This window comes from Sphaerodactylus townsendi, linkage group LG04 (assembly GCF_021028975.2).
Source record: "Sphaerodactylus townsendi isolate TG3544 linkage group LG04, MPM_Stown_v2.3, whole genome shotgun sequence".
NCBI classification, from domain to species: Eukaryota; Metazoa; Chordata; class Lepidosauria; order Squamata; family Sphaerodactylidae; genus Sphaerodactylus; species Sphaerodactylus townsendi.
In genome coordinates this window covers 6,429,885-6,443,463 of record NC_059428.1, presented here as the reverse complement: position 1 = coordinate 6,443,463, position 13,579 = coordinate 6,429,885, and positions in this window count along the sequence as shown.

The window sequence follows — 13,579 nt, the reverse complement described above, 5'->3', positions numbered from 1 at the left end:
TTTGATAATGTTGTTCCCCTAGTTTAATAATGTCATGGCCTTATAATATGTTAGCAGGGATCCTGCCATATTTCATTCTGGGTCACCCTTAAAGGGCAGCTTGGAGAATTGCACGTGCAAGTCCAGCTTGTACCAGCCTGTCTCTTATCTGGCTTTGTAACGGCTTCTGCAGCTGGGAGAAAGTTTTGGGTGTCTGTTTTTCCCCGTTTCTCACTGTCTGGGGAATGTGCGTGAGTGCGCCTTCCCGCCCAAAGTTGGAGAAGGAGGGTGTGTGGAAATGACGTTGCTACTGTGGGGGATATAATGCTTTGCCTACTTTAGTGTATTTCGTTCTGACAATAAAAGTTCATCAACTTTCCTGTCCTTGCAATTAATAAATAAGAATTCTGCTTTCAAAGTACTGATTCATTTTATTGTCGGTTAAGTTTTCATGGTCGAATACTGGTGTTGTAGTGGAATGTTGTCGCTCAGCGGTCGTACTTTCCTGACGGCCAGGTCTGGTTAGAGCTTTGCGAGATCTGATGAGAGAAGTGAGGACAGGAGGTGAAGCTCTTCGAAGAGTAGGCCTGGTATAGAAAGTCAATAAAAGAGTCTATTGGGAGTAACAGTGAAAGACAGCAAAGCGTCAATACCAGATACAATTTCTATTCAGATGCATTCACCTATTGACCTTGCTACCTTCATTGCTACTCCCAGGCTACAGACTTCTTTGTGATTCACATACCAGGCTACTCTATTCAGAGGGCCTCACCTTTTGACCTCACAGTATATATACTCCACTTGCTTTCCATTCCTACCATCAGATCCTCTGAAGATGCCAGCCACAGATGCAGGCGAAACATCAGGAGAGAATGCTGCTAGAACACGGCCAGACAGCCCGGAAACCACGCAGCACCCCTACTGATTCATCTATTGGACAAGTCTGGGGTAATGACAAATCGTGTTATGATATGAAGGTTTATTGCGGCGTTGTTGGTTTATTAGCATGATGGGAACAGGCGCAGTGGTGTGATCCAAAAATTTTAGTAACAGGTTCCCATGGTGGTGGGGTTCAAACAGTGGTGTAGCGCCACTGGGGCTGGGCAGGGCACGACGGGGGCGTGGCCGGGCATTCCGGGGGCGAGGCATTAATAATTTCTCTGTTACTATAAAAAACTCTTAACTGTAAAAAAAAAGTTTCTAATTTCCAGCTGGTCTCTTTCTGTCCATCATTTAAACTCATGATAGCAGGTCCTATCGTCTGCTGCCAACAGCAACAACGACTTCTCCTCTAATTGACTGCCTGTCAAATACTTAATACTTTCAAGTACTTAATTTTGTTTCTAGAAATCAAAAGGAGACTTTCCTGAAACAAGGAACTTGACCATATTTCTAAAACATGTTTTTAAAACAGCCCAACGGGGAGAATGATCCCGTTTTCTACCTTCGCTAACCAGCCACATAGGAAACAACGGGACTTTATGATTTTTGGACCTAATGGGATTTCTAACGGAAAAGCAGACCCGATCAGTAACCCCCTCTCGGCACACACAAATAACTAGTAACCCCCTCTCGGGAACTGGTGAGAACCGGCTGGATCCCACCTCTGAACAGGCGCAAAAGTGGTTGACCACCTGGGACCCTCTCACTCATGCCAGCCACGGGGGGGGGGGGTGTTAGTGGGATTTTCACGGATTGTATGTATTGTTTTAACTATGTTTTTATTCTGATTTTAACTTCGTACGTTTCGACGGGGTTTCATCCCCATTTGTTAGCCGCCCTGAGATTATGATATAGGGCGGGGTATAAATTGGCAGAAATAAATAAATAAATATACAAATGCTACCACAAAATGGCCGTTCCAGGAAGAGGGGCCAGATACAAAATGGCTGCCCCAGCTTACGTTTCAAAAAAGATATGTACAGCCAAATCTTCAATAGCCAATCGGAAGAACTCCACGTGGTCCCACCCACTTCCAAAAAACACTTGGAAGGCTCCAGAAAAGCTGTCAGCGGGTTCTATAGTGTCCCGGGGCGCTGTGGTGGGAACCCCTGGCCCAGAGCCAGAAGGAAGAAGAAGAAGAAGAGTTTAGATTTATATCCCCCCTTTCTCTCCTGCAGGAGACTCAAAGGGGCTGACAATCTCCTTGCCCTTCCCCCCTCACCACAAGCACCCCGTGAGGTGGGTGGGGCTGAGAGAGCTAATCTGAATTCCCCAGATAAGCCTCCACAAGCGGCAGAGCTGGGAATCAAACCCGGTTCCTCCAGGTCAGAGCGCACCTGCTCTTAGCCACTACGCCACTGCTGCTCCCTTTAAGCTGACGCTGCTTAAATTGTATAAAAGCAGACGCTATACGTGACACTCTCCAAGTGTGAGTTCCACAGAGGCAAACTGGATTTCCCGGGTTTCCGAATATTGGCTGCCAGAATCAAGACAGACCCAGGCAAGGGGTGAGCTGTTGTGGATTGGGAGGCTCCTCACATAAGGAAGCTGCTCCAGTATTTCCTTGGTTTTTTTTGCAATTTCTATTGCAATTTTATTCCTCAGTTCACGCAGGCTGTGCTTCGTCTTGCTGAACTCCTCAAAACTAAGGGGTAACTGTCAGGATATTGAAAATTGCAAGGTGGTCATATGCTGGTCTAGAATGACTGGAATGTAACAGTCAGCAGAATTGTAAAGGTCGGAGCCTCTCTGTATGGGTCTGCAGTGATTGGCATGTAACAGTCAGCAGAATTGTAAAGGTCGGAGCCTCTCTGTCTGGGTCTGCAGTGATTGGCATGTAACAGTCAGCAGAAGTGAAAAGGTCACAGGCCAGGACATTTTCAGGGATCATCTAGCTAATGACGAAGCTGGACAAACCGGCATATAGCACCTGCACACCCAATTCAGCACCTCTCCTTCACCTTCAGGTTCGGCTCAGATTGCTGTCAGAGTAGAGAGTGGGATAGTTATTGTTATTTCTTTGTTCCCTTTGAGAAAACAAGAGATAAAGTATTCCCTGTTGGAACTAAATCTACTGGTCTGAGTGTTTCTTCTTTCTTTATACCGCAAGCAGTTACCACCTCCTGTTCTAGGGGCAAGGGTGAGTTGGCACCTGTCCTTCCTCGGGCTGTGCACTCAGGGCCAACAATTTGCTGGCGGGCCCAGCACTTCTAACCACTGAAGCCGGACAGTGCCTGCGCAGTGTGACACCATGACATCCACCATGCAGCTTGCCTTTGAACGGGCTGACTGCAGGAACTACTCAGCATGGAGTGCGTGAAAATGCAGAGCTTTCACATAATGCGGAAGATTTATGGGCTGTAGTCGCAGACCCCCACCGAACCCAGGCACAGCAGCAGAGCAGAGGGCAGATGCCAGAGCCAAGGCGCCCATAATGTTGGCTGTGGAAAACTCCCAGTCGAATTACCTTATCGGGCTGCTGAGAAGGCTTCTGACTGCTGGAAGGTGTTGAAGGACCTGTACCAGACGAGACCGTTGGTTCCAAGGTAATCTTGACCAGACGCTTTATACAATTTGAAGCTGAAAGGAGGTGAAAAATGTGGCCAACCACGTCCAACAGCTGCGCATTACACCATTCGTCGAGCTGGAAGACAGAGGCATGACTATCACTGATGAGCATAGGGCCTATATTGTACCATCTTCCCTAGATGACAGCTGGGACAATTTTGTCTATAGTATGCAGAGCATAAAGGAAGATGATTTGACTCTAGGACTATATGTGACTGCACGGCTTCTGAGCTCCAGAAACAAAAGAGAAAGTTTTGCCTTGAAGCCACAGCCAGAGAGAAGCTCTGCTGTTTCCAGAGGCAAAGTGAAACTCCCAGCTTTCCCCTGAACTGTCCAAGGTCATATGCAGTTCACGCGCTTTTGTTTCCGCTTGTGGTTTCTACTAATCATCTTCTCTCCGGTAATCGCCCGCAGAAGGGGACAGCGAAGCGGCCAGCCGTAAAGCATAACGGGAAGAGGAAAAGAAGGAGCACTACTTGACGGGCATTGCTGGAGAACCGATAACAGGAGAAACCAACCGATCTGGCTCTTTTGACTCTGCCTGCTCAGGAGCATGCCGAAATGCTCATCACCTATTGACTGAGGTATCCGGCAAGTGTGAAGCATGTCAGCTTGGTCGATGGATCACCAGCGTTACAGCTACGCTGCAAGGAACTTCGCTCTACATACCATGCCTAGGTAAAAAAAGCTGCAAAATGGCATGCGTGTTCCTGGACTGGATTTTTTGTTTGTTAAGCCGCCCCAAGTTTAGCTGGAACAAGGGTGCCAAAACTATATTTGATAGACAGGGTTGTACAGTATGGCAGAATGACATAGAGGTGCAAAAGGTACACTCTTGGGCAAGCATGGTAAAATGTATGTTATGACTTCGATGTTCTTGAAAACAATGAATGTTTCAAGTCTAGCTAATAAGCCTATGCATGATGATTGTGTGGCACTATTTCACAGAGTCCAGGACATGCGCAAGTTTTGCCACCATCGCTAAAAGTTGGCAAAAGTATGTGATTTGAGTGTAAAGCCTTTGCAAAGTTACTCCTAGACTGTTCAGTCTGTAGTGGGGTTAAGGTGAAACTCTATCTCTAACCCCTCGGAGCTATGTAGATGCACGGAAAGACCATTTGAACTAGTCCATGCAGACTTAGCTGGTCCTTTCCAATCAAGCTAAGGTGCAATTTTATATATATTTCTGTTGATTGATGATTATAGCAGATATTCTTACTGTTTGCTGTTGAAATCTAAGGATGAAGCCTTTTATGCGTTCGGCGAACGGGGTCCTTTACCGATTTAAACGGAGGCTCCTCTCAAAGGTGGTTTGCCTCGTACCTTTGATTAGATGGAGTTCATGGGGAACAATTCCAAACATGGCTGACACAGAGCGTATTAGCCACAGGAGAACAAATCCGCTCAGCCCGCTGAAATGGCGGTAGCTGGAGAGGAGATTCAGGGTATTCTTCAAACAACGCGGGACGGTAGCGATAAATGATGCTGCTGTCTCCATTCCATTTCGGGAGAGGTTGTCTTAGCTGCCACTAATACGTAATAAACAGGTTGTGGAGTTCAAGTATCACCGAAACACCATTTTTTCAGAATGTTTTTTGGCAAAAGGCCTTCCTAAAGTCACCTTAGAATATTTGGGAGTTTTTTTGCTAACGCCCTCATTCCCTGGTGACAGCGTAACGAAAAAAAGGACAAAAGAAATGGCAGAGACTGCGTTTTGTAGGATATGCGAGAATACCAAAGGCTATAGATTTTCATTGGGTCATGGAATTGTTATCTCACGAAAGTGCCAACTTTGAAAGCATACAGGTTGGGAACATGCATCAAACTCTGAAGTGTTCTACACCAGTAAGCCATGACACAGTACCTAGTGACAGCACACAACCCCACTCGTTCGCTGGGTCACACATCTTCGTTCGAGCCTTAAGCAACAACAGAACAGTGATAAGTGATCAGGAAGGAAGCCAGGAGAGGAGGGGGCTGGAGCAACCGGAGAAATAGCTATACCACCAGGATCAGAAAGACAAATAAAGGCATACCACCAAAAGGTTTATGGTACAAGAAGCGAGAGTGCCAATTAGGACAGAACTGCTGTTTCAGCTGATATGCTTGAAACCGTCCACCTGAGGAACAGGAAAATGGAATCAGGCTATGGACAATGAGTTTGAACTCAGAACTTAAAAGTGTTTAACATTGTTGATGGGAACTCTACTGATAAGCCGATCATAGGTAAGATGGGTATACAGGCGAACCTATAATCATGGGACTTGTAATATAAAGCAAGATTAGTCGCTATCAAGGCTTCTCAACAAAGCTTCTGATGGTGTTATGATCAGATTTATGCACCCACTGCAAAGCAACAGAATCCATGAGATTAGTGATTGCTCTATTGAGCAAAGAGACTTTAAAATGAGTACTGATTGTTCAGCCACAAATGCAGATTTGCAAGAGACTATATACATGAAGCAAGCAATTCAGGTTATGAGCATGAACAAGTTGATAAAGTTTATTCAACAAAGTTTTGTAATGGCTGAAACAGTCAGCCAGATGTTGGAACAGGTGCATACACAAAGCATTATGTGAAATGAAATTGACCAAAGTGTGGCCGATGCCTGTATATATGTACTCAATAGAGGCAATTGGTGATGAATGTATCATTTTGATGATTTATGTTGATGATCTCTGTGTGGTTGCAAAAACAGACAACCAAATCAACAACTTTTACACTGAGTTGAGTAAACACTTAAGCTGAAAGACTTTTTGGGGCATCTAAAGCAATACCTGTATTCAAGTCAAAATCGAAGAAGGGGATGTGTTTCTGACACAAAAAACAAAAGTGATAGAGGGTGTCATACAAAAGTTGGTCTGGTAAGATGCCAAAGTGGGCACAAACCCCAATGGTATTGATTTTTTTGTAAGCAAGATAACAGCAAAGCATTTGAAAGGCAAGACTCATATCGCTTCCTTAATTACAGCCTGTCGCACATTGGTTAACTGGATACATTCGTGACATAGCTTTTTTTGCTGTAGGTTTACTAAGTATGAACAGCTTGCAAACCTTACTGAGGAAGCATCAGGCTAAAAAAGAGTAATTCGTTTGAAGGGAACTGCATAACCCGGCGGTTTACACTCCTTTCTAACCAAAACAACAAGGACTTAGTGGTGTATGACAGCTCATTTGCAGAGTGACTCAGGATGTAAGTCAGTGGGAGTGGTTATATATAGGCAATATGGCAGCCATCCGGATTTGTTGGAGATCTCGAAACAAAACAACGGTCAAGCCACCTCAAACTGTTGAGGCAGAGTATGCCTTAATGAGGCAATGCACGAGCTGCATACCGGGTTCATATGCAGTTGCTAAAGCGACCAAGGTGAGAAACGTGGAACAACCTATAAATAACAGTTTTGAAGACCACAGACATGTATAGCCATGGCAGAGAACTAAAACCTTTAAAAGTCGCATTTCCAAACATGTAGCTAGAAATTCCAAAATGTAAAACAACTGATACAGTCAAATATGATTAAGTTGCAGTGACTGGTGAATCCATCTGCAAACATAAAGTGACATCTTTAACAAAGCCATTACCACATGTTATACGACTTTAAAGCCTATGGTTTACCAGATGTACACTTTAAGTAAGGACTCTGTACAAAGTGAGTGAAATAAGTAACTCTTGTGTAATTGACTATGTACTTAACTTATGTAATGAGTGTAAATAATGTGAATGACTCTTTGTTTTGTAATTATTTTGTTTGTAAATATTATGTAAATGAGGCAAATATTCCAACCAGATATGAGAGAAGGTGTCAGTGATATTGAAAAATTGCAAGGTGGTCATATGTTGGTTCAGGAATGACTGGAATGTAACAGTCAGCAGAATTAAAGGTCGGAGCCTCTCTGTTCTTTGGGTCTGCAGTGATTGCATGGCCAAATGTGCTCAGCAGAATTTGTAAAGCTGGTCGGAGCCCTCCTCTGTTCAAGTCTTGCAGCGGGATTGACAGTATAACAGTCAGCAGAAGTTTTAAAAGGTCATGGCCAGGATGATTAGGATCATTCAGCTAATGGATTTCTGCTGGACAAAACTATATAAGAAGCACTGCATACCCAATTCAGTACCTCTCCTTCACCTTCAGGTTCGGGCCGCATTTGTCAATAAGGTCAGAGGGAGAGCAGATAGTTATTGGTTATTTTTTGTTCCCTTTGAGAAACAAGAGATAAAGTATTCCTGTTGGAACTAAATCTACTGTCTGAGTGTTTCTTTTTCTTATACTGCAAGCAGTTACCTCCTGTTCTAGCAAGGGTGAGTTGGCACTTCAGTCCTTCCGCCAGCACTAGGCCAACAGTAACAATCACCATGCGGCAGCCAGACTACTTACAGGAAACAGTTAGTTGGGACCGATTACTCTGGGCTCATACCATTCACACTGGCTTCGCTCCATCGAAGTTCGGCCATCTTCAAAGTGCTGGTCTTGACCTTTAAGGCCATTAGCGGCATTGGACCTTACATATCTGAGGGATCGTGATCTCCCTGCATCGCCCTCTACTAGGCCCTCCCGGGCTTCACGGAGGAGCTGTTGCTGGAAATCCCTGGCCAAAAAAAAGCATCCGGGCTGGCCTCAACAGCGGCTGGCCATGGCTTTTACTGCCCTGGCCCCTACCTTTGGTGGAAACAGGTTCCTAAGGGGAGATCTGTAGTCTCAAGGGATCTTCAGAAAGCTCAAGCAGGGCCTGTAAAAGCAGACCTGTTCCGCCAGGCTGGCTTGGCTAATACCGGGATGACCATCTTATCCCCATACCATCTTTGTTCTCCCGGGTATGGAATGGGGTTGGGATAAGTCGCCATCTGTAAACTGTAAATTGTAAATTTTAAATTGTTTAAATTCTATTAATTTAAAATTGTTATAGATTGTTTCATATTTGTATTATTATGTTGATGTACACTCACCTGGATACCTTCGGGGAGGCGCGGCTTTAAAATGAAATGAATAAATACCAAACAAACAAAGTCAAATGCGGCAAGTAAGTAAGCAAGGCAAGCAAGTGCAAGTAAGTAAGTAAGTAAGTAAGTAAGTGATTTCAGCTCAGCAATGTAATGAGGCGAAGGAAGCCGGCGTTCTTCAAAGCAAAGGATTTTATTTGGAAGTGATGGTCACAGCTCGGGCAGGAGAACTTTTATTCCCAAACTTCAAAGGCAAAGGGCAGGAAGTGCGGGTGGTGAGGGGGGCAAGTCCCTCACCAAACACCAATAGTGGAAAACAAACAATACAAAAAAGCAAGATACAGTTACAACTTCTGGAATGGGATTACAACATCCCCGGGCTGTCAAACGCCTTCCTCACGCGAATGAAAGCTGGAATGGAGAGCAGATAAGGTCCATTCATAAAATCCAGGTGGGCTCACCACGCACTCCATCTTAATTACCTTTTGTACACCTCTGAGGCTCACCACATCACTGCAACAAAAGAAAAGTTCAAACTGTTCTAATGGTGGTCCCTGCACGTCTTCCAACGGCTGGGGACCTCTGGGTGCTAGCAACAGATTCGGGAATTTGCAAGTCCAAAGAAGCTGTATTTGTCTTCAAGCATGAGCTCGGCTGGGCGTTGGTCTGCTGCTTTCGCATTCCAGAGCCAACTTCCTTGTCCCTTAATATCAAACCTTTCAGGCCACCTCGCTTTTGGCCATCAGACACAAATTTCAAACATAACATTTCTAAAGCAAACGTTAGGGGAAACCTTGAAAGGGATAAACACATATACTTATGGGCCAAACTTTCCTAAACCTAACAGTAGCAGAACCTAAATCTTAATCTGGAGAATCCTAGAATTCAGGATGGCGGTTTCCACTCCAGATAAGTTATGGACATAATCTCATACCAGCCCCTACTACAATTGGGGTGGCATGCTGGCAGGGGCTGATGGGAATTGTAGTCCATAACATCTGGAGTGCCAAAGGTTCGCCACCACGGACCTAGTCAAACTAAAATCCTAAACAAGGCACATCATTACAAAATTCAACTAAAAGAGGGGCTTTTATTTACATCTTGAAAGTGCATAAGCAAGAGGGAAACCATATAGCCTTGGTACAATCATACACAAGCATTCTCTATGAGACTTATGGAGGCTTCTGAGACACACAAGTCTCTGCGTCCTAGCATGGAGCCAGTGTAATCAGGCAACCTGACTCAGGAAAAAATATTTTGTTTATTTTCCTGGCGGCAACAACAGCTCCATTTCCAAGTTGCGGGAGCTGAAAAGGAGCAGAAGCGATCTCCGTCGGAGGGCTGGCTGATGCTACGCCGCTAAGAGTATCGGATCGGGTTCTCACTGGGGAGGATGCATCTGTTCCCTCTGCCCCCCTCTTGGCCTGTCGTAATTTTCTTTGGCCTCGGACTGTAACATAAAATAAGCCGCCTCATCCCAGTTTTCAGAGCATCACGCTCTTGTCATCATTGATCCACGGACAAAATCAATGTCAAGAAAGCGGGCCACTTCCAGCACTAATGGCTCCAGACACGGAGGTTTCTAATAGGAGGACAAGGAGGAAAGGGGAGGGGGCAGAGGTTTTCCCTACCCCCTCAGACACCCCCCCTCGGCTTCATGCTCTCCAGTCTGCTGCAAACAACTCTCCTCCTGCTCCACACAAGATAAAATACAATGCAATTTCCTGCACGGCTGCTTCACGGACTTCCAGTGCTCCGTGACTGTTCTTTCCCCTTCCCATGACTATAATTGGCATGCATAGTTTTCCGCGATACATTTATATCCTCCCTTTCTCCCCAAATGAAGCAGAAAATCAAGGGCAAGAATATAAAAACAGACCAGCAGGAAAAATAAGAGGGAGGACTTCTAAATGCTGACCAGCAGCAGTGGCGTAGGAGGTTAAGAGCTTGTGTATCTAATCTGGAGGGACCAAGTTTGATTCCCCGGCTCTGGGTCACTCTTCTGAGCCAGGAGGCTTGTCCTGGTGAACTAGGATTAGCCTGGGCACTCCCACACACGCCAGCCCGGGTGACCTTTGGGCTAGTCAACAGCTTTTCGGACTCTTCTCTCAGCCCCACCCACCCTCACAGGGTGTTTCTTGTTGTGAGGGGGAAGGGCAAGGAGATTGTAAGCTCCCTTGAATCTCCCCTTAAAGGAGGTGAAAGGGATGTAACCAAACTCCAAACTCTTCTTCTTCTTCTTCTTCTTCTTCTTCTTCTTCTTCTTCTTCTTCTTCTTCTTCTTCTTCTTCTTCTTCTTCTTCTTCTTCTTCTTCTTTAATATTTGGGAATAAACCTCACTGGACAAAATGATACATTATTTAAAGACAATTATAGAACCCTGCAGGTAATGATACACCTGCAGAGATGGTCCAAACTAAACATTTCATGACTAGGAAGAATCACAATTATAAAAATAAATGTATTGCCAAGATCGCATGTTTTTCAGTCACACCTGCTACATAGCTTCTCATCTGTGACATGTTCAGAAAATGGCATCCAAAGGGACAAAGTGTTTTAACATTATAATGAGGGATCCACCCACTGGTCTTTGTGTTCTGTATTTTTCAAGAACCCTTGCCTCTGAGGGTTGACAAATGAGTCCTCTCAGTGCCAACTCCCCCCCACCTGAATATCTGTTTCCTTAGCCAAAACTACTAAAAAAGTCCTGGTTGCAATCTATTTGCAGACTAGCTTCAAAGCCTGTTTCCGTCTTGGCTTAGCACTTGATCGTGCAGTAGCTAAGCTTCCTGCAAAGAACAGAAAAGAGCAGACAAGAGTCTACAGCCGCATTTCTCGTAATTCTCCACTGCTTTGTGGCTGCAGCTAGGAGGAGTGGGGAAAAAAAGCAAGGCTCTCTAAATTGCAGCCAGCTTGTGGTGACCTAATTTGGTGGGGCCTCTAAGGCAAAGAGACACACAGAGGATGGCTCTGCCACCGCCTGCCTCTCTTCAGTGCCCCTCCATTTCCCTTGGTGGTCTTCCCAGCCAAATACCAACTAGGAGCCATCCCTGGTTAAAGGCTTCCAAGCTGTAATTAGAATGAATTAACTATGGCTCCTTCCCAGGAGGTTCGAGGAGCCCATGAACTACAATTCCTACCGCCCCAAGCCACTTGGGCCATGCTGGCAGGGGCTGGATGGGGAATTGTAGTCCATGAACTTCTGAGGGCCATAGTTTGGAAGATCCCTGGAATAAGAACATAAGAACATAAGAACAGAGCCAGCTGGATCAGACCAGAGTCCATCTAGTCCAGCTCTCTGCCACCGCCAAGAGTGAAAGCTCCACTCAGGTGCTGCCTTTTGGGAGCTCACCTGCAAAGGGATATGTGAAAAGCAATGGCTCTGCTGCTGCTGCTGCTCCCGAGCACCTGGTCTGTTAAGGCATTTGCAATTCCGGAGATCAGGAGGAGGGATCAAGATCTGGTAGCCAAGAGATCGACTTCTTTTCTCCATAAATCTGTCCAAAAGCCCTTTTAAAAGCTATCCAAGGTTATGGGCCGCCACTCACCTCCGTGGCAGCATAAAAATGTGAGTCCAGCAGTCCCTTTAACACTTAACAAAGATGGGGCTAGCTCTGAACCATCTAAGTCAGACTAGCACCCAGTTTACAAAACCCATAAAAGAGATCAGGAAAATAAAAGCAGAGCGGGATTTTTTTAAAAAAACAATCAAAATCTAAGTCAGTCAAAGACTCATGGTATGGAAGACCTGTCTAGTTGGCAATTTGGAAAGTAAGATCCTGCCCTACCTCCAACTTGACGAGAGGAGGAGGAGGAGGAGGAGGAGGAGGAGGAGGAGGAGGAGGAGGAGGAGGAGGAGGAGGAGGAGGAGGAAGAGGAGGAGGAGGAGGAGGAGGAGGAAGAAGCAGAAGAAGAAGAAGAAGAAGAAGAAGAAGAAGAAGAAGAAGAAGAAGAAGAAGAAGAAGAAGAAGAAGAAGAAGAAGAAGAAGAAGAAGAAGAAGAAGAAGAAGAAGAGGAGGAGGAGGAGGAGGAGGAGGAGGAGGAGGAGGAGGAGGAGGAGGAGGAGGAAGAGTTTGGATTTATCTCCTGTAAGAATTTATCTCCTGTAAGGAGACTCAAAGGGGCTGACAATCTCCTTTCCCTTCCCCCCTCACAACCCCTGTGAGGTAGGTGGGGCTGAGAGAGCTCAGAAGAACCGTGACTAGCCCAAGGTCACCCAGCTGGCATGTGTTGGAGTGCACAAGCTAATCTGGTTCCCCAGGTAAGCCTCCACAACTCAAGTGGCAGAGCAGGGAATCAAACCTGATTCTCCAGATTAGAGTGCACCTGCTCTTAAGAACATAAGAACGAGCCTGCTGGATCAGACCCGAGCCCATCTAGTCCACCTCTCTGCTACTCGCAGTGGCCCACCAGGTGCCTTCGGGAGCTCACATGCAGGATGTGAAAGCAATGGCCTTCTGCTGCTGCTGCTCCTGAGCACCTGGTCTGCTAAGGCATTTGCAATCTCAGATCAAGGAGGATCAAGATTGGTAGCCAGAGATCGACTTCTCCTCCATCAATCTGTCCAAGCCCCTTTTAAAGCTATCCAGGTGAGTGGCCATCACCACCTCCTGTGGCCGCATATTCCAAACACCAATCACACGTTGCGTGAAGAAGTGTTTCCTTTTATTAGTCCTAACTCTTCCCCCCAACATTTTCAATGGATGCCCCCTGGTTCTAGTGTTGTGAGAAAGAGAGGAAAATGTCTCTCTGTCGACATTTTCTACCCCATGCATAATTTCATAGACTTCAATCATATCCCCCCTCAGATGTCTCCTCTCCAAACTAAAGAGTCCCAAACGCTGCAGCCTCTCCTCATAGGGAAGGTGCTCTTAACCACTACACCACCCTGGCTCTCAGAAATAAAGGTATTTCAGTAGGAAACTGAAGCAGCAGAAAAATGTGAGTCCAGAAGTCCCTTTAAGACCAACAAAATGTTTATTCTTGGTGTAAGCGTTTGTGCGCATGCAGTGAAAACGAAGGCTTATTCCAAAACTAAAATATTGTTGGTCTTAAAGGCACTGTTGGATTCAAACTTTTTCAGGTATTTCAGTGAAAGCAGCTATGTTGGAAAACGGGCTGACTTTCTTGACACTCGTTCATCTTTTGCAGGA